At 42.5% G+C, this 25080-nt stretch overlaps 1 protein-coding gene across 13 annotated transcripts in view; it reads left to right on the top strand.

Annotated features, from left to right (window-relative positions):
* RBFOX1 (RNA binding fox-1 homolog 1) overlaps window positions 1-25080 on the top strand; it is a 2169222-nt gene that overhangs the window by 977005 nt on the left and 1167137 nt on the right. The window lies entirely within an intron of this gene.

Raw genomic sequence — 25080 nt, 5'->3', positions numbered from 1 at the left:
GACTCTTTTTCAGAGTTCTGTTTATTTCTTTAAAGTCATTTCTTCACATCTGAAAACTCTTAAAATTTTAAATTAAAAAGATTAGAAATGGATACAGGCATTTTTTGTAAGTTGCATTAAGTTTAATTTTATATCTCATAGGCATTATAACCTTGTTTTTAAAATGTAATCCATAAGTGAATGCTTAGAAACTTATAGAGCTTTTCTTAAAAAGATATTGCATGTCACCTGTCAGTTTTATTATTTATCAACTAGTGGCCCAGTGCATGAAATTCGTGCAGGGGGATGGGGTGTCACTCAGCCCAGCCTGCACCCTCTCCAATCTGATTGCCCCCAACTGCCACCCCCCCACCAGCCTGCTCCCCCCAACTGCCCTCCCTGCTGGCCTCCTTGCCTCCAATTCCCCTCACCCCTGCTGGCCTGGTCACCACCAACTGCCCTCCCCTCCTGGCCTGATTGCCCCTAACCACCTCTGCCTCTGCCCCACCGCCATGGCTTTGTCCAGAAGGACGTCCGGAAGGTCTCCTGGTCTAATTAGTATATTACCCTTTTATTAGTATAGATTTATAGAAAAGGGACATTCCATATCACTAGATGATTATCTATTTCCTCACTTGCTGGAGAAAGAAAAGAAAACCATCCTTAGAGGGGCATACCTACTGAATACCGTGAGGGCTAAAGAACAATTTTAGTGAATGAAAATTATTTTTAAAATGGGGGAGTAGAAAACAGAATGGTAAAATTCAGAGGACTTTTCTAGAGATATATTTTACAAGTTGAACAGAGTTGCCTTGATCAAAAAAGGAACTAAGAACATATAGATGAAATGCAAGTATTACTTTAGGGTTATTGGGAAATACCCTGACTAGGGGTGCTGAAGAAGATAAGGACAACTTGTCAGCCACTCAAGAGAAGTAGTGTTAGTCAGTGTTAACTGAATATGCCAGAATGGCCATTATAAACTGAGAAATTATATCCTGTGGATCTGGACACTCAAATCTGGGCATCCGGATTGGGTCATAGCAGTTTTGTGTATAGGCTTAGAGAAGTGAGACTCTAGAAGAGGGTAGGCAAATAGGTTTCTTGCTTGCACTTTCTGATAAATAAAAGCTCCCTGTAGTTTTGTTGGGAAGAATGCATCTGAGCTCAGTAGGGGAGAACTGTGATTGATTAGCACTGTCTTCCAGGGGCACAGAAGGAGGAATGAGAGCATAGGTGCCGAGTCTTACTTTTCCACCCCAGACAGGAGAACATTTTTCCTTGTGGTTGGAAAGGAGGAGCAGTTTGCTTCTGGAGACGGTATCTACTTGACTTGGTGAATAAATACCTGCATTTAGATCAGTGGTCAGCAAACTCATTAGTCAACAGAGCCAAATATCAACAGTACAACGACTGAAATTTCTTTTGAGAGCCAAATTTTTTAAACTTAAACTATATAGGTAGGTACATTGTTATTAACTTAATTAGGGTACTCCTAAGGCTTAGGAAGAGCCACATTCAAGGGGCCAAAGAGCCGCATGTGCTCGTGAGCCACAGTTTGCCGACTATGGATTTAGATGATTTTGTTCCATATTACTGTCAAGCACGGGGGAGTGATGTCATCCTAGAGTCCTGAGAGTAATATTTCAGTTCAGTTGGGATATCTATTAGTATTTCTAACCAGATTCCTTTCCAACACAATGGTTTAATTGTAGGAAAAAATTGTTTAGGGAATACTCTTTGGTTGGGTTTAATCAATTTATGCTATTGGATTGGGCTGCAGATTACACTGTGAAACAGGCAGGGGGGGCTGGGAGACTTGGCTCCATCAATTTCAGGGAAGGCGACTCAAAATGCAATATGATGGCTTTGAAGTTGGTGTACTCATTTTTGTATGGGCTCCAGGTGGGAGGACTTGACACTATGTGCTATTGTGCCCTTCATACATCTCTCTAAACCAGTGATGGCGAACCTATGACACGTGTGTCAGAGGTGACACGCGAACTCACTTTTTTTTGGTTCATTTTTCTTGTTAAATGGCATTTAAATATATAAAATAAATATCAAAAATATAAATCTTTGTTTTACTATGGTTGCAAATATCAAAAAATTTCTATATGTGACACGGCACCAGAGTTAAGTTAGGGTTTTTCAAAATGCTGACACGCCGAGCTCAAAAGGTTCACCATCACTGCTCTAAACAGATGCCCTGTCTTAGAAGACAGCCACCAGAGGGCGGAAGTTGTAGAGATGTGCTGTTGGACACAACTTGAGAGAGTGACATTTCCTTAACCAACCCTACTAATCAAAAAATGTAGTAAATATAAACATTTTCAAAACAAATAAAAATGGAAACTATGTTATAAAAATCTGTAACCTGCATTGTGATATTTGATGCATCCATTGTCATGTGCATCCCCTGGTTTTCCAGGTACACGATGAGCATAACAGTGGGTAAGAGAAGCACTGAGCCAGGGGAGGGCAGCTCATGGACAGTGGAATCGAGCCACCATCATTGAAGCCAACCTCTGACAGTTGGCAGCTTCTTGCTTGACCTCTCAGGAAAATCAATCAACACATCAGAAGGCTCAATCCCTGTGATCTATCCTTAGTCTCATTTGAAGATGAGGACACTGTGACTCAGAGAAGTCAAGACTCATGGGTTGAAAGTGTTAGAGCAGGATTTAAAAGCTTCTTTTAAAGAGCTAATACATCATGATGTGCTGTACAGAGGACTGGATTTATAACCTACAAAGGGGAGATTGTGAGTCTAAAAGTGGTGCTCCACTGTCAGGCTTCCTCCCACACTATGCACGACCTTTGCCAGTTCCAAACATTCCTCGGCTGGTTTCTGTCTTCTCATCTATGACAGCCACAAAATTCCTTAAAGAAGTGATGTGGAAATTGAATGACATGATAAATCAGACAACAGTTTTCATAGCAGAACATACACACATATAATGCAGTGGCATTGATACTGGTGATGTGTGACTTGGGTTCTTGAGTTTGGCAAAGAAAGAATTCAGAGCCAAGAATTCAAGTGCAAAAGGAAATTTATTTCGCAAGCAAAGAGAGAGTACACTTGAAGAGAGGAATCGAGCTGGCTGCTCAGAGAGCTGCCTTGGCCTTGTAGAAAGAAAGTCACAGAAGCAAAAGAGGTGAGTCAGCTGGGCTCTGTGGACTCAGGACACAGTTAGAGGCAAAAGAAGGGCCCTTGGAGACAGGTTCAGGAGGTTAGCTGGGGATGAGCTGCCACTGCCCACTGCTCTCCTGGTTGTAAGTCTAGTGAGGACCCTTAGAGCTTAGGAAAAAGAAAGCAAAGATATATGCCTGGAGAAAGAAGATGAGGGTGTGCTCTAGAGAGACAGTGCACTGGGTCCTTTGTCTTAGGGTTTTTATCTGTTTTCTAAAGGCAGAAATTTTAGGGGCAGTCTCAGGGGAAGATCTCGATAGAATATTTATCAGATGTAGGTGTGGGTTTTTTTAAGATTTTTAAATTGATTTTTAGAGAGAGAGAAAGAGAGAGGGAGAGGGAGGGAGAGAGAAATGTGAGAGTGAATGGGCTGCCTTCTTCACACCCCCTGCCTTGGGATCCAGCCTGAAACCCAGGCATGTGCCCCAATTTCCCAGCAACCTTTTGGTGCATGCAACAATGCCCAACCAACTGAGCAACACCAGCCAGGGCTGAAGGTGTGTTCTTTAATATGCTGAGTCATCAGAATAAAACATAAAGGACCAGGGTCCTGGTCTCTGATTTGATGGCACCAGGGTAGGGGGTCATTGGTCACTGCATCTGATCCAGATGCCAGCCATGGCATCACTTCATTTGGTTTTGCTGCTTTTTTGGGTCTGGAGCTGAAACACAACTGAGTCTTAGACGTTATCTCTAGTTTGATCAAAACTGTCCTTGTGCTCAACGAAGGCTTTGTTACTAAGTTTATTTTATGCTGATCAGAACCCCATTGTCCTGAGGGCTGAAGGGAGTGGTCATGCAAGGGAGAACGAGGCAGGTGAGTCAGGGTGCTGGGTGAGGCTAGTTTGAATCAGCTATCTTTCTCAGTTTCCCATTCCACCTGCCAAGAAATTTCTCTAGCTTCTTACTATCCTGCCTCAACATAAGCAAGACCAGATATGTAGCTGCAGAAGGTTAGAAGACATGGGAAATATTTTAACCCAGGAGTGAAAATCATGTATCAGAAATGATTTCAAATCTTCTGGGAGTCTTGAGTTTGGTCATATTTGATAATATCATATTAAATAAATAGCATTTATTGAAAGCCTATTATGTGAAAATCATCCTTCCAGTTGTCCTTTGTGATTAAGGGCAGCTTACAACACAATCCCCATCATAAAGGAACTTAAAATTGTGTGGAGAAGAGCATTTTTCAATGTGATCCATTTTTTAGAAACCCAAAAGTTTAGAATATTTCTTGTAACTCAATAATTTCTTTCTATGGTGATATTCTAGAAATGCCTTATATTTATATATATTATGAACTTGTGCATGTCTCAAGAAACACACCCTCTGGCATATCGATCTACTTTTTTCTCACTCCCTGAAACTCCAAAGAAGGAAGACCCTGTGATGTCTGATGTTCTCCTTCAGTGGTGCACTTAGGGTTAAGAAAGGTGAAGCCAACTCTTGCCCTTATTCTGCTTCCCAACGTGAATGGTTTCTGAGGATTGACCCCAGGGTGAGGGATATGAATCGCTGCAGATTTTGTGAAAAGCCAAGGTTGACCAGGCTGACCGAACCTGAAACTAACCTAACATGAGAGCAGATGGTAGCATGAGGATATGAATCTACGTTGTGGGCTGAGAGTCAAGATCATAAAGGAGTTGAAGTGTACGAATGGGTGAATATGGGTGATTCAGAAGTAATTCTATAGACGGAGTATGTATCTGCAGCCCAGCAGAAGCAGGTGTTTAGGCTTAAAGGACACATATCATAAAGCAGTCTTTACCACTTATTGATTCTGTTTTCTAATTAATAAATGTCTTAGTAAGAACAAAATAAGCACTTGGCATAATGCATCTTTGCAATACCATCTCTGTAGCAAAATTTTTTTAAAGTAACAGTAGCAGTGAACACCATAGAAAAAAAGTCTCACATTAAGACGAAATTTCACTCTTTTTGAATTTCCCTAGAATGACATCCTTTATGTTCTGTAGTGGGCCAACACCCCTTGGTTATCAGCTAGTCTTTATAAGGGACACAGTATGCTCTTATTTTAAACCCAATTCTTGCCAACTCACTAAATAGGTAGCATTCTCATAAAGGGTCAGAAAAGCAAGATTTTTGAATCTCAAACTTTGTTTTTATGCTATGCGAGGTGTGGGCAACAATCGATTTTTTTTTTTTTTATCAACTAAGCCCATATTCCACATATTAGACACCTTTGGCTGGTATTATCTACCAGTGATAATAACAAGGATTCTTCATTTGCCATTAAACATGATATTTTATCTATACCCTTTACTTGAATCTCTCCCCATTTTCATGCACACATAGATGCTTCTTCTTTGTTCCATAATTGTACGCTTTTAAACAGATTACAAGTATATCAAGAGTACCTCTCTGATGCCATGTTGTTACTTTGACAGCATTCCATGTTTTAAAGTCTATTCAGGTGCTGTGCATGGTGATTCCTGAAGCTACTTACCAGAAAACCAGTTTATAGATTTCAAACAGAAACTACATGGTGTGCCTGGGCAGGAATCTGAATTATTCTTAATGGGCACATAAGTTGGCTTTTATTAAAATTAAAGTTTGAAAACCACAGCCTTATAGAGATAAAGTGAAGATTAATTCTCATACAATTGAACATTAGGATACAAAAGAATTGTAAAACTTGGTCACTGGATGATATTTAAGTTCTTGCTTTCCTTTCAAGAGTACTTCAAAGGTTAGCAATCCCCAAAAGAGGCTACCTGGCTATGTAATTCTGAATTCATTCCTCTTTTAAGACACAAAATAGCACCCAAGAGACCATGAAAAGTTAATTCTGCTTTGAAGAACCAACTTTTCAAAGATGATGACCATTATTATCATTTATGTTCATTTTCAAGAGCACAAGACATTTCTACCCTGTACAAATTCATCAAAAAGAATGTCATGTTTGCTTTTAAGGTAGGTTCACAATAACAATTTTTTTCATTGAATGTTCCAGTCAAGAGCTCATTCTCATAACACAGGGGAATAAAGGGAGATAACTGGGAAGGATGGTGTGTAGAGACGTAGCTCCAAGAGACTTGCATAACCTTAGAATTGGGCAATACCCAGGATGTAGTAGCCTGGGGAAAACTTAGATGATTAGATAGAAGGGTCATGAGTGGAAAGAAATATGACTAGAACTGTGTGTGCATGCAGTAGAAGACAATGGCAAATTAAATCAATTTATTATTATTTTGTTGAGTACCTACTGTATGCCAGGCCCTGTGCAGCAAAAGAAGATGTAATAGAATGACCAGATGGCTCGGATTTCCCAGAATGAAGGTTTTCTTGAGAGGTGAAACTTTCCTACTAAAACCATGAAAACCATGGATGTGACTTGTAAACCAAAATGAGCCCATCACTCTGGACTTGAAGAAGTGCTAACAAGTGTGATGAATGTATGGGTGCTAAGGGATTATGAAACAGGGACATCTAACTATCCTCAGTTTGGACTCAGGGAGAATAGTGATATAGACATTCCAGGGTCCTGGGACCTGAAGGTGAGCAACCCATGTGGGTTCTTGGTTTGGTGCAGGAAAGACTTAAAGGTGAACCAGCATAGAGTTTAAAGGGAAAGAGTTTATTAGTGAAGCAGTGAGACAGAGATCAGCCTTCCCTAGTGAGCTTTACTTATTTTATTGAGGTTTATGTAATCCAGTGGTAGGGCATTCAATTAGGGGGAGAAATACTCAGGATTTTTTCTGGGAAAAGGGTGGAGACTTCTCAGAAAAGCCCCATTGGCCATTTTGTGTCCTTATATGGAGGATCCATTTGGGATCCTGGTGGCTTAGGGTGTGTCATTTAGGATGCTAACACATTACAATGAGCATAGAATGAGGCTAGGGGTTACCACAAGGTGAAATTAGTCCCCTTGTTGGATGAGCTGGTCTGTTCAAGCCAAGCCATAAACCCATTGGGGATTGGTTTTACTCTATCAGGGATAGTCCTGGGAGCCCTTATTGGTTACACCTTTTCATCACATAACCTATCTCAATAGTGGTTGTGAAAAAGTCATCCATGTCTTACCCATGACCTAATTATGAGCAGGGCCAAACCTGGAAAGAGGGGCATTCAAGGGAAAAGGCACATCCTTTTTGGGGAACCTATGGCAGGACAAGCACAAAGAAATTCAGAAGAAAAAAGGCCAGGGGTGATGAGTGGTACAAAGTGAAGCTGCAGGGCTGGGCAGTTCTTGCTTCTGTAGGGCCTTCCAGGACGTACACTAGCGTCCTGTGGCGAATGCAACAAATGACCACAGTCCCAATGGCTTAAAACAACATAAATTGATTATCTCACAGTTCTGGGTCTCATTGGGCTAAAATCAAGGTATCAGTAGGGTTGCATTCCTTCTGGAGGTGCCAGGAGAACATGTTTCCTGTCTGCTAGAGGCTGCCTTGGCTCCTGCCTCTCTTCCATCTTCAAGGCCAGCGATGGTGGGCTGAGTATTTTTAACATCAAATCACGCTCACAGTGACTCTTATTATGACTCTCTCTTTCACTTTTCAGGATTCTTGTGATTACATTGAACCCATCTAGATAATTCAGAATAATCTCTTCATTTTAAACCAACTGATTAGCAACCTGAATTCCATCTATAACCTTCATCACCTTTGCCATGAAACATAAAATATTCACAGGTTCCAGGAATTCAGATAAGGACACCTTGGGGAGGGGGCATTATTCTCCTTACCACAGAGCATATTAGGTAAGGCCTTTGTGCTAGATTTGAAGAGGATTTGAAAAACCCTCAAAGCCTTTTATTGCAGCAGAATGAAGGTGTGTGGTCCATTTGCATTTTAAAGGATCTCTCTGTTCCAATGTGGGGATGAGGAGGAAGCTGGTATGTGGGAGGTTTGTTGGGAAGGTGTTGCAGGGCTACAGTGAGAGATGGTGAGGGCTGGAGTAGGACTGGGAAGTGGAGAAGGACAAATATAAATGAGTCCTGTTACCTTCCACAGGGACGATGGGCCTAATTAGAGATAGATTAGATTAAGAACAAGGGAAAATGATGTATCCCATGTTTTTCCATTTGTTTCTATTTTATTTTTTTAAAATTAATTATGGGAATTCTAGCTTGGGGAGAAACTAAGATGGCGGCATAGATAAACACCGGGAAATAGTCGCCTCCCACAACAATTGATAAATATCCCAAAGGACGGAGCAAACATCGTCCAGAACAACAGGAAGGCTGGCTGAGTGTAATTTCTACAACTAGAAGAAAAGAAAAGCACGCTGAGAGCCAGAGGAGCTGCAGAGGCTGAGTGCAGAGGTACGGCGGCGGCTCGCGCGTGCGGAAAGGGGGTGGCACCTGAGGACGCGGCTGTCTTTTTGAATCACAAGCTCCCGACTGCTCTGAACTCTGGTTCTGGGAAGTCTCTGGGGACCCAGGACTCATACGGGGAGAGGCTGCTCTGTCAGGTGGCAGCGGGCGAACTTGAGGGCGGATTTCCCTCAGAGGTGCTTGCAGCCGTTACCAGGACACTGAGACGTGCGACTCCGGGCGCGGAGAATCAGCCATAGCTTCTTTCTCCGCCCTTTTGACTCCCTGAGACCCCGCCCCACCCAGGCTGCAGCAGAGGCTTTTGCATGTGAATGTACCTAACTACAGCCCAGCCAAGCAGACCCGGAACTTCCAAGAGAAGGCCCAAGGCCCCACAGCGGCTTGCATTGCTTCACAGCTGAGCCTCTCCGTGGCTCCAGCTGTGTGGCCTCAGGCAGGGGCTGAATTAGCACCTCCTTAGATCCAGGAGCCACTGTACCCAGTGGTCAGAGGGGGACCATTCTCCCACTTCAGACACAGCTGCTTCCCACAGCCAATTGGCCTGGAGGTCAATTCCTCCCAGTGATCCTACAACAACCAAGGCACCAAGAGTGCACCAAGAGTGTCCACCCCAGGTAACTGGGGAGGCTGAGCCACTGGGCCCAACAGGACACCTGGCGTGCAGGGCCACTCTATCAACACAGGGAAGCAGCCAAAATGCGGAGACAAAGAAACAGGTCACAATTGGCAGAAACGGAGGAGGGCAGACGACTGGATATAGAGTTCAAGGCCACGTTTATAAGGTTTGTCAAGAACTTTATGGAAACTGCCGATAAATTTAATGAATCCCTCAAGGAGTATAGTGAGACCATGGAGGACATGAAAAAGGACCAACTAGAAATTAAGCATACACTGACTGAAATAAAGAATAATTTACAGAGATCCAACAGCAGACAAGAGGATCCCAAGAATCAAGTCAAAGATTTGAAATACAAAGAAACAAAAAATACCCAACCGAAAAAGAAAAAAGAAAAGAGATTCAAAAAATATGAAGATAGTGTAAGGAACCTCTGGGACAACTTCAAGCGTACCAACATCAGAATTATAGGGGTACCAGAAGGAGAGAGAGGGCAAGATATTGAAAACCTTTTTGAAGAAATAATGACAGAAAACTTCCCCCACCTGGTGAAAGAAATGGACTTACAAGTCCAGGAAGCGCAGAGAACCCCAAACAAAAGGAATCCAAAGAGGACCACACCAAGACACATCATAATTAAAATGCCAAGAGCAAACGATAAAGAGAGAATCTTAAAAGCAGCAAGAGAAAGACAGTCAGTTACCTACAAGGGAGTACCCATCTGACTGTCAGCTGATTTCTCAACAGAAACCATGCAGGCCAGAAGAGAGTGGCAAGAAATATTCAAAGAGATGAATAGCAAGAACCTGCAACCAAGATTACTTTATCCAGCAAAGCTATCATTCAGAATGGAAGGTCAGATAAAGAGCTTCACGGATAAGAAAAAGCTAAAGGAGTTCATCACCACCAAACCAGCATTATATGAAATGCTGAAAGGTATTCTTTAAGAAGAGGAAGAAGAAAAAGGAACTCTTACCATTTGCCACAGCATCGATGGAACTGGAGAGCGGATAAATACCACAAGATCTCACTTATTTGTGGAATATAATGAACAACATAAACTGATGAACAAGGACTGATCCAGAGACGGAGAGGCTTTGATTGGACTGTTGGGCCTTGGAGGGAAGGTAGGGGAGGGTGGGGGCAAGGGGGAAGGATCAACCAAAGGACTTATATGCAAGCATATAGGCCTAACCAATGGACACGGACAACGGGGGGGTGAGGGGATGAGTGGGGGGGGGGTAGAGGGTACACATATGTGATATCTTAATCAATAAAAAAATATTAAAAAAATAATTATGGTTGACATACAGTATTGTTTTATATTAGTTACAGATGTATAACGTAGTGGCTAGACAATGATTAATTTACAAAGTGATAACACCAATAAGTCTAGTACCCACTTGGCACCATACATAGTTATTACAATACTAGAGCCCCTGTGCACGGAATTCGTGCATGGGTAGGGTCCCTAGGCCTGGCCAGCAATCAGGGCCGATCTATGGGGCAGCCAGCTGGGTGAACGGGGGGACCCCCACTGGCACCTGCATTGGCCAGCCTGGCGCCACCCGCTCACCGGCCCTGTCTTCCAGACGCAGACACTGGTTGCCTCCATCTGAGGAGTGATGAGTATGGTGATCGGGGGTGGGGGCCCGCGGTTGCACCAGCCATGGCTGGCCTGGGGCCTGCGGGGTAGGGGCAGTTCCTACATTGAGCATCTGTCCCCTGGTGGTCAGTGCACATCATAGGGACCAGTTGTTCTGCAATTGGGTTGATTTGCATATTAGGCTTCTCTTATATAGGATTATAGCCTATACTAGAGGCTCGGTGCACGGAATTCTTGCACCGAGGGTCTCTATGCCTGGCTGGCGATCAGGGCCAATCTGTGGGGCAGCCAGTGGGGTGATCAGGGGGCACCCGGCCTGCGGGCTGGGGGCAGCTCCTGCATTGAGCATCTGCCCCCTGGTAGTCAGTGTGCATCATAGAGACTGGTTGTTCTGCCATTCGGTTGATTTGCATATTAGGCTTTTATATAGGATTCCCTATGCTGTACTTTACATTGCTGTGACTACCAAATTGTACTTCTTAGTTCCTTCACCTTTGTTGTTTTTATTTTTTATTTTTCTTGAAGAAGACTACTCACTGTATGAGGGGTGGGTTTGAGACAATGTCTGGAGGAGATCCTGAATTCGGGTTGTTTTTTGCTGAGTGTCATCCAATAAATGCCCAGTAGGGGGTGACATAGACACCTCTGGGCTTCTGAACTCACACTTCCATCTATTTCCTCCAAGTAGAACATTTATCCCTAAATGTTTGGTATTTGCTAAATCTGTCCTGTGCATATCTTCAAATTTGGAGATAGGGACCTTATCAGGACTGTGTCTGTTATGTGTTCCTCATAGAAGAGTCTATGCTAATCACCATGACATTTTGTATTCATTTGGTGTGAGAGGAAGGCTTTATTCTGCATTGATGGGGACACTTGTTTCTAATGAGAAATCTGATGAAATCAGGTGCTTTGAATACAGAACATGTGCAAACTTTTGTAGCCTTATAAATCCCTCAAAGCTTGTCTCCTTTAGGAGAAGATCTTGGTTGGTTTTGATGCAAACTACATCTGATAGTGAATGGGAGAAGTGGCATTTTCCAGTGGGACAAGGGGACAATGAGTCTTGGTCTGGTTTGAGGTCTTAAACTCCTCGTTCACTCTGTTCTTTTCACAAAAGATCATCTCATCAGAAATTCAGGGGGAAAATGGCTTTTCATTCTTATTCCCATTTTCTGACATTCTTACTCTAAAAGTCATTATTAATGGAGAAAATGCTGCCTATTTGGTAAGCTGTGTCTTCTCTTAGCCTGGTGGTATTTCATTATCATTTAAATATGCCACCCACTGCTCCTTCTAGAGCCTTTTGAATGGAAGGTCATATTTTTCCCCCTAAATTATGCTCAGGATTTTTAAAGCAAGATGGTCTCCAGTGAAGTTCTCTCCACATTGAAAAAATGAAGTGGGGATTGAGATAACTATCTAGATAATTCAGCTTCCTGTTATCTCCCCTGAAATGGGACATATTTCTCATCCTCTATTTCTTTCCTTCCTTCTTTCATCTCTTAAGGGTTATCTTTGCCCAAGAAAGGCACTAATGTTTTCATGCTGTCTACAGAATACAGCAAGTTTTTATAAAATGTTTTTTGAAGTGCTAGCTATATTTTAAAGGCATGTCAGATTTCTAATGCTACATTTCAAAGCAGGACTAATTTTATGCCGTGGATTGGCCATCTTTCTCAGTCATTTCCGGGGATTAATTCTCTGTTTCCATGCCTAAAATTCCCTTGCGATGCAGTAGTAGTCTGGACTTTGTCTTCATTCTTAAGAATCACAGTCCCCTGAGAATTAAAGAGGCTTCTTCTGTGTAAAATTACTGGAGGTTTCAGTGCATATTTGGCTGTTATAAATGTCCGCTGAGCAGACTCGTATCCTAATCTTAGCAGAATAATGGCTCCAGAGCAGCCATGGCTATTCTGAAAATGGTGATCAGTCATTCTTAAGCTTCAGTTCCAATACTCAGTGTCAGGGAGTGATGATAGAATATGGAAGCCTCCACTGGAGGACCTACTCCTCACCCAAGCACTGTCTCTCTTAAGCAGTGTTTCTGGGCCTCCATTGTTCACCTGTGAAATGGGAACATTATATACCAACATTTGGAGTGCTGTGGTAATAACATGAGATGTGATATTTGAGGAATCTAGACACTATTAACATGTGAAATATTCACCTGTTTACCTCCCCTCATGGTCCCCCTTAAAGAGACCCAGACAACCAGGTTCTGTCATCATCTTCACACAATCTGGGTCCCAACTATGTGGCAGCCATAGTCCTAGGGGTGAGGATACATTGGAGAACAACATGTTGCATGCTGCCTCTCCGACATATCCCTGGAGCAGCCTCTTGATGCCATGAAGCAGCGTTTACTGTTACTGAAGTAATGGAGAGTCAAACTATCTCAACAGAGTCTTAGCAGATTAGTAGCATCTCTGGGCTGGGCAAAGTCAGAATATTTTTTTAGATGTAGAGGTGTGTTTAAGTGGGTCTTCCCATTTAGGGACTGGTTTAGGATGGGGTAAGGAATGAAAGAAAAAGGCAAGGACATGGCCATGAGGAGTTCAAAGAGTCTTGGGGTGGAAGTGGTTGATGTTTTCTTTCAAGAAGTTCCTAAAATGAGCAGTAATGTTATTTGAACTTTCAACTTCCTGGGTAAAAGTTTCTTGGAATAGTAAAGTTATGCAGCAAAGGCAGTAAACGAGTAAAGTCACAGTGAGCTGAGATGGTACAGGTTCTCAACCATCATCATCATCATCATCATCACCACCATCTGCCAATATCATTAAGGGCTTCAATTTATTTTATTACTTCTTGAAGGATACATGAAATATCTAGTGATAGATATTTACTGAAGGATCAAATGAGATACTTCAGTGAAGTATAAAGTATGAAATATATGGTGAATTTTACTATTGGTACCGAAGATACAGCTGTGAACACATACCTTTGCTTTTTTCTTTCTCATGTAGCTTGTAATTGACCTGTGGAAATAAATTCTAAACAAATATTTGTGTGAATAATTATTTACAAATTTGTCAAATTCTGTGAAGGAAAATGTTACTTGCTATGACAGTGTAGTGTAAATCAGAGGGTCTTAAGATGGTCTAGGGCAGTGGTTCTCAATCTTCCTAATGTCGTGACCCTTTAATACAGTTCCTCATGTTGTGGTGACCTCCAACCATAAAATTATTTTCGTTGCTACTTCATGACTGTAATTTTTCTACTGTTATGAATCGTAATGTAAATATCTGATATGCAGGATGTATTTTCATTGTTACAAATTGAACATAATTCAAGCATAGTGATTAATAAAAAAAACAATATGTAATTATGTATGTGTTTTCTGATGGTCTTAGGCGACCCCTGTGAAAGGGTCGTTCGATCCCCAAAGGGGTCGCGACCCACAGGTTGAGAACCGCTGGTCTAGGGTGTCTGGTAAGAAGCTTCTTGCACATGCATAGATGCCAGTTGGATAGAGGAAGCAAGGGGAGGGTTGGGTGAGAGAGACTGACCTTTATCTTAAGAGCAAGGATAAACAAAATGTCCCTGCATATCAATAAATATTACATTCTAATATTCACATACAAGTTGGCACAAATAATATCCTAAGATATATTCACTGTACACAGTGACTGTGTTTGGAGTCATCCAAATTGACACAGTCCATCAGCAATTGCTAGGCCCATTCCTCTAACTAAACAGCAGCTGTTTGTTGAAAGAATGAATGAATGTTGAATTAATCAGCACTGTTTAGTTCCTCAGTGACCTCCAGCAGCTCATTTACTTATGCAAAGCATACAGAAGTTTGATGGAAGACCCTTTGCATCCAAACCTACCCCTATCCTGAATGCAGGAAAGTAGGGGAAACTGTCTCTCAGGGTCATCCCTAAAGAGCAGAATGGAGAAAACCAGCCCATTCATACTGGCTGATGGATTTTTAACTATCCTACGTTTGGGGTCTAGGGAAGAGGGAAGATCTGGAAGCTCTCTGAGCAAGGTTATATCTTAATGAATTTGCTCTATGTGGTTTCAGGTCTTAGCTCTTTTCCTTGATCACCCTTGAAAATGAGACTGCTCATGATAAAATAAGAGCATGCATGGGATCAGACTGTTCAGGTTCAAATTTTAGCTCCAATGTGTAAACTTGACCAAATTATTTAACTCCTTCTTGCCCAGTTGCCACACCTGTAAGAGAGAGGTGATATCAACAACACCATATGTTTTTTGAAAGATTAAATGAGATATTTTAATGAAAAGCACTTAATATGGAACCTAGAATATAGTCAGGTGCTTCCCTCATGTTAAGAGGGACTCCCTGCCTTGCTGTAGCCCTCTACACGTCTTGTGAGAAGACTACATTTTAGTTGGAAGAACTGATTTTAGTTGCACGGTGCACTGAGGGCATAGAGATGGGCAGGGGCACATTTACTTGTATTTGTTCATCAAGCACTTGAAGAGGGATTCTTAACTTGAGATTTGGTTCCTGATTTTATTATCTGGGTCTTACAGCCAGTTTCCTCATGGAAAGAATCGCAGTTGGCATAGGAAACTGGTGCCATCTCATGGATTGATGGTGTCTCTTTCAAATTCATATCTGAAGTCACCTGTATCTCTCAGGCTGAACCAAATGCATCCTTATTTGGAGCTGAATTTTAGACAGGCGTAAAGCAGCCAGAATAAAGCAGGAAAGTGCTCTTCAGGACTTGAGGCTGATAAAACTTTTGTCATTCCCTACCTTGCCAACGAGTTGAGTGTAGGATTCACTTGGCTGATAAGGATGGTTACATATTTCCTCTTTGAAGTTTTATCAGATAAAAGTCAGGCAAAGCCATATTTACTATCTGCTCTCTGTTTCAAACTTTGGATAATGGATAAAAAGAGAAGCCTGAAGATGTGAAAATTGTGGTGAAATGTACTTTGGAAACTTTAAATGATTGTAAACTATGATGTTGGGAAAGTGACCCCACAGCATTAAAATTATGAAGATGAAATAAAGGCTCACATTATTCAAAATTCCTTAAAAAGAAGACCTCAGAACAGCTCGCTGCTTAGCCTATGTCAGTAACGATTAGAAAACTATTTTGAGCAGTTCACCAGGACAATGCTAGTATTCCTAATTCTGCATTTTCTGATTGCAGAGGGCACATGTGCAGTGTGATTGAGGACACACCTTATCACTGGAGGGCAAACCTGGCCTTCACAATGAGGGCTAAGCAGGAAATCATGGCATTTCCCATGAGAAGAGGGATGTGAGTTGTGAGCCAGTTGTCGAGGTAGCCTCGGATACCTCCAACACTCCTACTCATTCTTCATAGCAGAGAATGGTTAATGAGATTTCCAACCCAAAGAATTTAGACATTCATGGACATAAAAAAAAGAAAAATGAGGACATTTTATTTTCTTTCTTCGAGTTCTTGTCATCCATAAGGAAGGCACTGGAGGCAGCAATGAGCTACACTGCTTGAGATCCCCATGGTGAATTTATTAGGGCCCCTCATCAACAAAACAAATGGAAAATGACTGACCTTACTGTTAATTACACTGTTTATATGCAAGTATCTTTTTCTTTTATTCTTTTTTCTTCATTCTTTTTAAATTGAATTTATTGGGGTGATATTGGTTAATAGAACCATACAGGTTTCAAGTGTTTAATTCTATAACGCCTCATCTGCATACTGCATTGTGCACTCATCCCCCAAAGTCAAGCCTCTTTCTACCACTATATATCCCCCTTTGCTCTTTTCCACCTCCCAACTCCCCCTTCCTCTGGCAGTCATGCATACTGCTGTCAGCATGTTTATTTGTTCTTAATCCCTTCACCTTTTTAATCCAGTCCCCAAACCTCCTTCCATCTGACAGTTGTCACTCTGCTCTCTGTATTTTTGAGTCTGTTTCTTTTTTGTTTATTTTGTTCATTAGATTCCACATATAAATGAAATCCTATGGTATTTGTCTTTCTCTGACTTACTTATTTCACTTAGCATAATACTTTCCAGGTCCATTCATGCTGTCGCAAAGATAAGAGTTCCCTCTTTTTAATAAGCCAGTAATATTCCATTGTGTAAATGTATCACAGTTTTGTTTGTTTTTATCCACTCATCTACTGATGGGTTATGCATAAATGCATATAAGTTCTTTGGTTGATCTCTTCCTCCTCTACTCGCTTCCCTTTTAGAATCATCAGTGTGTTGCATGCTTCTGTGTCTCTGGATCTGTTTTGTTTGATTGGAGCATTTAATCTGTTTGCATTTGAAGTTATTGATATTCAGTTACTTATTGCCATTTTATATATACCTATGTTCCTATCTCTATATATTTTTCTTCTGTCTTCTTCTTAAAGAAGGGCCTTTAACATTTCTTGCAATACTATTTTGGTGGTAATGAACTCCTTTAGCTTTTTTGGTCTGTGAAGCTCTTTATTTAGTCTTTAATTTTAAATAATAACCATGATGGATAGCATAGTTTTGGTTGCAGATCCTTGCTTTTTATCAGTTTGGATATTTGATGCCAATTCCTTCTGGCCTGAAGTGTTTCTGTGGAGAAATCAGCTGACAATCTTGCAGGGGCTGCCCCCCTAGGTGGAGTTGTTTCCAGCAGGGTCTAGTACCTGCCAGAATCCCCCTTTGGGTGTGCTGCTTGTGTGACTAGTTGGGTCAAGCTCTGATGTCTTCTGAAGACCACCACTGGTTGTTTTAGTTCAGGATCCACATGGGTGGGTTTTCAGTGCAAGTTGATGTCAGACGTTTTGCGCAACCTTGGGTTACCTGTCTGGAGCTACTATGCTATTTCTTGCTTGTGACTGTGTCTACTGGGCCTGGATGTGCATAGGAGAGACCGAGGTGTGCTTAAGGGTTGGCATCCTCCAGCTGAGTTGGAGGCAGGTCAATCAAAAGTCCAACACTCCCTGACGTCTGCTTCCACCTGTTGGCTAATATGCCACCCCCTGAGGTTGTCTCCAGAGCCTTCTGAAGAAAGACTGTAGAGTGTAGGGTCCAGGCTGGTGGTTACCCACAGACCTCACCACAAGGTGTGAGCTTGGTAGGGCAGGGCTAGTGGGTCTTCTACTTGGGGGCAGCACAGTCAGGCACTCAATGGTAGGGGGTGGGGGGCAGTGGCGCCTAATCCAGAGCCATACTACTCAGTCTCTCTCAGACTCTCGAACTCTAGCTCCCGTAGGAGAAACATGCTTCAGGATCATTTTGGGTGTAGCTAGCTGTCCCCACTTCAGAAGCAAGCTGAGCAGGATGGAGCCACTGGGACTTGGGAGGAAAGATCAAGCTGCCTTCGATGGGGGTGGTGCCGATGAGCCTGCAGGAGGGGGCAAGTGCTTTGCTTTATCCCAGTTTTTCAGCCATAGAATACAGCACCCATCTGAGTCCTGGACAAGTGCCTCCGAGAGTGATGGGCTCTGAAGGTCCTAGCTCAGAGTACCACACCCTTCCCCCCTCCCCTCTCCTGCAGAACTGAGCTCAGCTGGGCATGGTCAGTGGGACTTGAGAGAACAAATTAAAACAGGGGGTGGCACTGGTCAAGTCTGCAGGGGTATCGCAAGACTGTCCCCCATTCCAAAGCCACACAGCTCAATGCAGTCTGAGTGTCTGCTTAGAGCTTCTTAAAAAAAAAAAAAAAAAAAGAGTGCACCAAAGGTTCCTGTTGGGTGCAGCCAACAGACCTTTCTGTGGGACTTGGGCTTGGCAAGGGGGTGTCACCATGGCTGGAGGTCTGGGTTAGTGTACGCCCCAGTCTGGTGCTGTAAGAATAGGAGTGCTCTACCCTGGGAAGATGGTGCTGAGGGCAGTGTGGGATGGTGACTCCGCACATGGACCTCAGTGGCTGACCCTCCAGAACTCTCCCTGGTGCCATGCCTCCCAGGTCTTCTATTTATGACCCTCATATGTCATGAGTTGCCCTCCCTTTACTGGAGCCACAGGTGAATGTCCAAGAGCAAGATTCTGTGTGTTGGTCCTTTAAGAGAGCACCTGGGTTTTTAGCAGAATCTCTCCTCTTCTAGGTGGACAGAGTACCCACTCATTTTTACTGCGTGATGCAATGCAGGCTTCTCTTCCTGGCCCCTGTTCTCTGGGTCGGGGATCCTGGTGTGGGGTCGAAACTCCACACTCTTCAGGGGGCACTTTTGCAGTCAAGATATTCTTCCAGCATATCAGTCTCAGCATGTGAGTGTAGGGGCACACCCTCTCTGTGTCTCTGCCCTTTTTACCAATCTTCTTGCATCTTCTTCTGTAAATCCTTGGTTGTAATACTTCTGTTCAGCTGTCCTTCAGTTGGTTTTTCATGTTGATTGCTGTAAATCCAGTTTGATGCTGGGAGGAGGTGAGTGTAGCTCCCACCTACTCTGCAGCCATCTTGCAATACAGGTATCTTTTTCAAAGTTCTTAAAATTTTAAGAAATCCTAGATTTGTGAAAAGTCATGCAAATGATATTGGATTAATTTTACTTGTAGCATACAGACAATACTCAAATGTGGAATTTACACAAAACACAGTGTAATCTAGAATAATTCCTCTGTTAAGCAAATATTTGCTTGGATTCAATTATTTGCAGGGAATGTTAGTATATCTAAGGTGGCACTTGTATGCCAAAAATAACACTATATACCTATATCTATTCCCATTTAGATATGAATGACCCTTTAGTGGTGACTCTTAGAATTCTTTCTCATCGTTAATCATCCCCATTTCATGAGCACCAAATCATTTTTTATGTATTCTCATGTTTAATCCTCATTAACAACCCTAAGAGGTAGGTGGCATTAATTCTATCTTATAAATGAATTCAAACGAATTTTACAAATGAATTTGAACAGGGCCTGGAGAACTTTGAAGCTCGTGTTTTTAATCAGTGTACTTACTATTCTGCCTCCCTTCACGGTTGGCTGCATGGCACCTGGTCCTCACAATGCAAAGCATGAAAGGAAGACCACACACAGTGGGCACTGGGCTCACATGTAGGGACCAAAGCCAAGTCGTGATGCGCCATCTTATCCCTACAACTTTTTCTGTTTCCTTTCCAGCACAGTGTTTGGCAAGAATTTGTGAAGCAGGAGTTTTATGGTATAAAAGAAGAAGGTAGTAGAGTTCCCATATTCTATTTGGGGAGGCAGAGTTAGCTTACGTGGAAATTATATGTAATGTTAACAAGAGAATATTTTTATGCATGCACATAATAAATACACCACCATGTAATGATGCGTATGCATACACATATGTTTGAAGTGTACTGTAACATGTTAAATCAGTTGTTATGTTACAGTAAATTCAGAAATGCAGGGAAAGATGAGGATATTAGCATTGACTGAAATGTATAAAATGCTGGGTGCTTTGAGCTCATGCCTTCATTTATTTCACAATATACCTACAAGATTTGTATTATTTTTTGCTTTTATACAGTTGGAGAGTAAAAGAGAGACTGTATAACTTAAATACCCAGATTTAATATATAGCAGAGTCAGAATTTGAATTGATGGCTATATTTACTCACACCCACCCTCTTTTCTACTATACTCCTCTGTCTGCCAGGCAAGGGGAGTTGGGCGTTATTAGAATGACCCAGCAGTTCTGTGGATGGATAAGGTGCAATGACAGTTCATAGAGATTTTCTCCAATCACGTTACACAGTACAGTGTAAGCAGCTATCTCAAGGCCCAGCACTAGGAGTCCTATACCTTCTGCTTTATCTTTCTCCTTAGCTCCTATCACCATCTAGCATGTCATATATTAACTTGTTTCCTCTCACTAGCATACAAGCGCTATGTAGGCAAGGGTCTAGCTTCCTTCATTGGTAATTCCCTTATGCCTAAAATGGTACCAGGCATTGAATACGATGTTTAATGCCTCTCTGTTGAAATAATAATCGCATCAGTGATTTGTGACATTTATGACAAATGACCAAAATTTGGTGTTTATGTTTGTGTAATAATTATGGTGATCCATGATCAGGTGTGAGTGGTGATTACAGTGGAACTTTAGTTTGAGAAATTTCCAGACATTATTTATTATTTATTTACCTATTGATTTATTTTTAGCTCAGGAACAAAGGAGAGGGCTGTAATCTGTGAGTGGAGGGAGTAAAAATCAAACAAACCAAATAAGCTGTTGCCTTGGCCAGGTAGCTCAGCTGGTTAGAGGGCCATCCCCATATGCCAAGATTGTGCATTTGATCCCTGGTCAGGGCACTTAAAAGAATCAACCAATGAATGCATATATAAGTGGAACAACAAATTGATGTTTCTCTCTCTCTAAAAATCAATAAAATAATAATCATCTGTCCTTGCTTTGGGTTACCATGCAAATTTGTTGATCACTTTTTGAAATGATTTATAAAATCCTACAAAAGGATAGCCTGTGTGTTTGGAAATGAGGAGCATTCATCCTATTTAAACAACTAAAACTTTTCCATCCTACCCATTAACTCACGAAGCTGCAAGTTGGTCCCATGCTGCCTTGCCCGTCTATTTAGTATTTCCAGACAGTCGTGGTACAGTACAAAGCAATTTGTTTTCCTATGACTTCCTTCTTGCTGGCAAACACAACCTGCATCACAGGGAAAGTCAATCATGAGGTAAAGAGAAAACGGGATGATTTAAAGCGGGAGAGTGGTTCAGTTGCTTTAGGGGATGAGAAACAATTATTTCAGTAGGCCAGGGTTTCTGTGGGAAGTCGCGTGAATAAGAATGCTGCCTTTCCAGGACTGCTTTGCCTAAGTAACTTTTTCTTTTTAAAGTCTTTCTTACTGAGCCGTAAATGCTTTTAACATGATGAAGGCTAGATTTGCGTTATATAAGCCTGGGAGCAGGTTCTCCGTTTCTCCCCCCTTTTCCCAAAGATCTCTGCTCTAATACTGAACCACAGTGGGAGACACCGCTGTTTTTATCATATGTCCTGCATTTGAAATGCATTTGGAGCTTAGCCATGTTTGAGAACCCAATCTTTAAATAAACTCCTTCTTAGCACTATGGATGATTTTCATTTATTTATTTATGTATTTCTTTGTTTGCTGTTTGGAGAGGATTAGCTTATTTGCTGTTATTTATATATGTTTTAAACTTCCTTTGCTGACAGATACAACTAGGCATTTACTTGAGTTCTGTAATAAGCTGCGAAGAGCTGAAGATCCCTTTAAGTGTGAGGTGCTGAGTGAGGGTCTATAGCTCTAGAGCAGGGTGAGCACAGGGATGGCCTAGGGCAGCTTTCCTGGCCTTAGAGGGCTGGGGAAGGTGGGTCCCTGACTCCACATCCACTGCTTGTGGGGATTCAAAGCCTTTTTCCATGATGCCTTTGACTTCAGTGGCTCTTATATCTTATGGTCCCCATACATCCCTGGCTCTTTCTTCTTTGTAGTGTCTCATGGGCGTTAGGACCCTGCTCTGACTTATAAACTCTTTGCTATACTGGTTTCCCTCAAATTCAAAGAAGCAGATGTTGAGTTTGGCATAGGTTAATACAGATTATGTCTCTCAAGGTACAGTCCGCCTGACACATGGCTACTCCCCAAAGTTTTCCCAGCTTTTTCTACGTTCAGTGTGCAACTTTGCTGTTCTCACCTGCAGTCTCCTTTCCTAGAATTATAAACACACAAACATGCACACATACATCCTTCGGGACAAGTTGCAGAGAGGTTTTGCTTTTCTGCCATCCTCCCTACTCGATCCATCACCCATCTCCAGTGAGACCAGCCTATCCCTTGACTGTATCTTTTCTTACCTGCAATTTTATTTATTAACTGGGAGGTGGCCACAGGTTCTTCTCTGCACAGCAGTGAAACTCAGGCTCAGCACGCAGATCTCCCTGACGATGGCCCCTCAGAGGGTCAAGATCAAACTTCCTTCAAAGGATTAGGACGTTCTCCTCCAAATGGCCTCTCAGGCCTGCCCACCTCTCTTCTGTCCTCCTCTTCCATGTGTTCCAGCTGCAATGGTTTTCTTTCCCTTCTTCCATCACGGCTTTTCCACAAGCCGTCCCTATGTATGGAATATTTTCCCTCCCCCAGCTTCACTATCTCTGAACCCATTATAATCTGGTGGTGCATCTTCAGTGGTTAATACAATGCCTGGCACCTAGAAAGCACCATTAACTGCTGAATGAATCAATAAGTGAAGGATTAAGGAATGAATGGGATGAAGTGAGAGTCCTAAGGTTGTGGTCACCTTGAGAAAGCATCATTCATCTAGTGAGGTTCAAGTGCTCTGCTGATTCATACCCCCAAAAGTCATGGGATGATCGCGGGTTTGTGTACATACATATATTTTCTTCCTCTGAGAGCTGAGGGGTTCTGGCAGCGAGGACATCCCAGTGGCAATGAGCACAGGTCACTTCTAAGTCTTAGTTTCTGATACCATTATCTCATAATTCCTTGAAGAAATAGCTGCTTCTAGGATAAGGACAGGAAGTGGATGAGATGAGCCAAGAGGGTCTTATGCAGCCAGAAATGAAGGAAGTATTCAGGAAACAAAACAATGGGGGAGTGTCAAGGAAATAGTGGAGCCAGCCTGAAAGAGCTCCAGGGGCCAAAGTTGGACCGATTTGAGCAACAAAATAAAGTAGTTCTTTTTGCCCTGTGACCCAAAGTATAAAATGAATACCCACAAATTAATATTGATATAAATAAATGCCTGAATAAACTAATAAGTGGTGGAGAAGGAACACATCTGTACAGAAGAATCCCAAATAATTTATGTAGATACTCCATCCCCACAAAGGTGATGCCTAGCTCTCCCCCGGGAAGTGTTAGATGCACATAGCGTGTTTTTTTCTGCCTTTTTTTTTGTTTTTTTTTTTTTTTGTTGGCAAACCAGAGTGCAGTATGGAAAGGGGAAGCGAATAGAGCAAGTTTATAATAGAGAAGCCTAACAAACAGCTCCTCAGCCAGGAGATCAGACTCCCACTGATAGTGAGAACTGATGTTGATGGTACATACTCTTCATACCATGGGATGAAAATGGACTTGGCCTATCTTGTCCCTCCTACCCCCCAAATCCAGAACCCCAGTCTTATCACAAGAAAAAGATCAGACAAATCCCAGTTGAGGGGCATTCTATGAAATACCTGAGCATTACTTTTCATAACTGTCAAGGTCCTCAAAAATAAGGAAAAACTGAGCAATGGTCACGGCCAAGAGGAGCCCGAGGAGACATGATGACTAAAGATACCATTACTCTGGCATCTCAGATGGGATCCCAGAGCAGGAAAAGGGCATCAGTTGAAAAGCAAGGGCATCATTTCTAGTGCAGACTTTAGGTAATAACAATGTCAATATTGACTCATTAATCTGACCAATGTATTCTAATATAAGACATTAATAATAAAGGAAAACAACGTTTTCAGGGTATATGGGAAATCTCCTCGCAATTTTTCTGTAAACCTAACACTGTCCTGAAAAACAAACCTTGAAAGAAAACAGAAAGCCATGGGCCATCTCTCCTACGGCAGCCGATGATGGATTCCCCCTTCCCGGTGCCCTAGGCCCGGGCTAACCTGTGTTTCTGTCTTCTCACCTGGGGACCTCTACTCTGAGCAGAATTCAGCCAGGAGCAGCTGCGCTCCCTCTCCCTCCCGCCCTGCGCCCTGCTCACGGGTTTTATTTCCCTTTGCTTCAGACAGCACTCAGCTGCTGCCACAGGCAAATAGTATCTGGCTGCTTTGCACGCGGTTGTTGAACACACTGGGAAAAATGAGCCTTCTTGTTGGCATCTGGGTCCCTGAACAAATAAACAAAACAGAAAAATGGTGCATGTCGAGGATGATGAGGTCGAGAGAAAGATTGGGACAGAAAGATGATTGAGAAGTCTACCCTTCTCTCCTCCCAATTTACACCACTCCCCAGGCTGCAAGGAGCGCCCCCTGCAGTTTATCAGTGAGGATAAGGGGAGTATTGTTTTTGTTTTTTTTAATTGATTTCAGAGAGGAAGGAAGAGAGAGAGAGAGATAGAAACATCCATGATGAGAGAGAATCATTGATTGGCTGCCTCCTGCACGCCCCCCACTGGGGATCGAGCCTGCAACCAGGGCATGTGCCCTAGACCCGAATCGAACCTGGGACCCTTCAGTCCACAGGCTGAGGCTCTATCCACCAAGCCAAACAGGCCAGGGCAAGGGGAGTATTGTTGACCCTGGGCATTTCCAGGGGATGGGAAGAGCTGTTTAGAGTACCTGACTTTCATGCTGGTGTTAGGGGTGTGCCTAAGCTCCCTGCTGTGTGCTGCTTTCTGAATTCTGTCCTGGGCACAGGAAACACATTGATGGCATACAAAGACCTGTGGGGATCTCAAAGGTGGTTTGGTCTCAGTCTGAGGTTCCATCTTCCATAGCTTCTCAGAACTCTATGGAGAGTAGAAAGGGGAAGAGAGGCTCTGTGGCTGCCCAGATCTTCC

Source organism: Myotis nattereri (genome assembly GCF_964212035.1).
Source record: "Myotis nattereri genome assembly, chromosome: 4".
Lineage (NCBI taxonomy): Eukaryota > Metazoa > Chordata > Mammalia > Chiroptera > Vespertilionidae > Myotis > Myotis nattereri.
The sequence above is the reverse complement of the archived record's forward strand: the minus strand, read 5'-3'. Positions and strand labels throughout refer to the sequence as shown.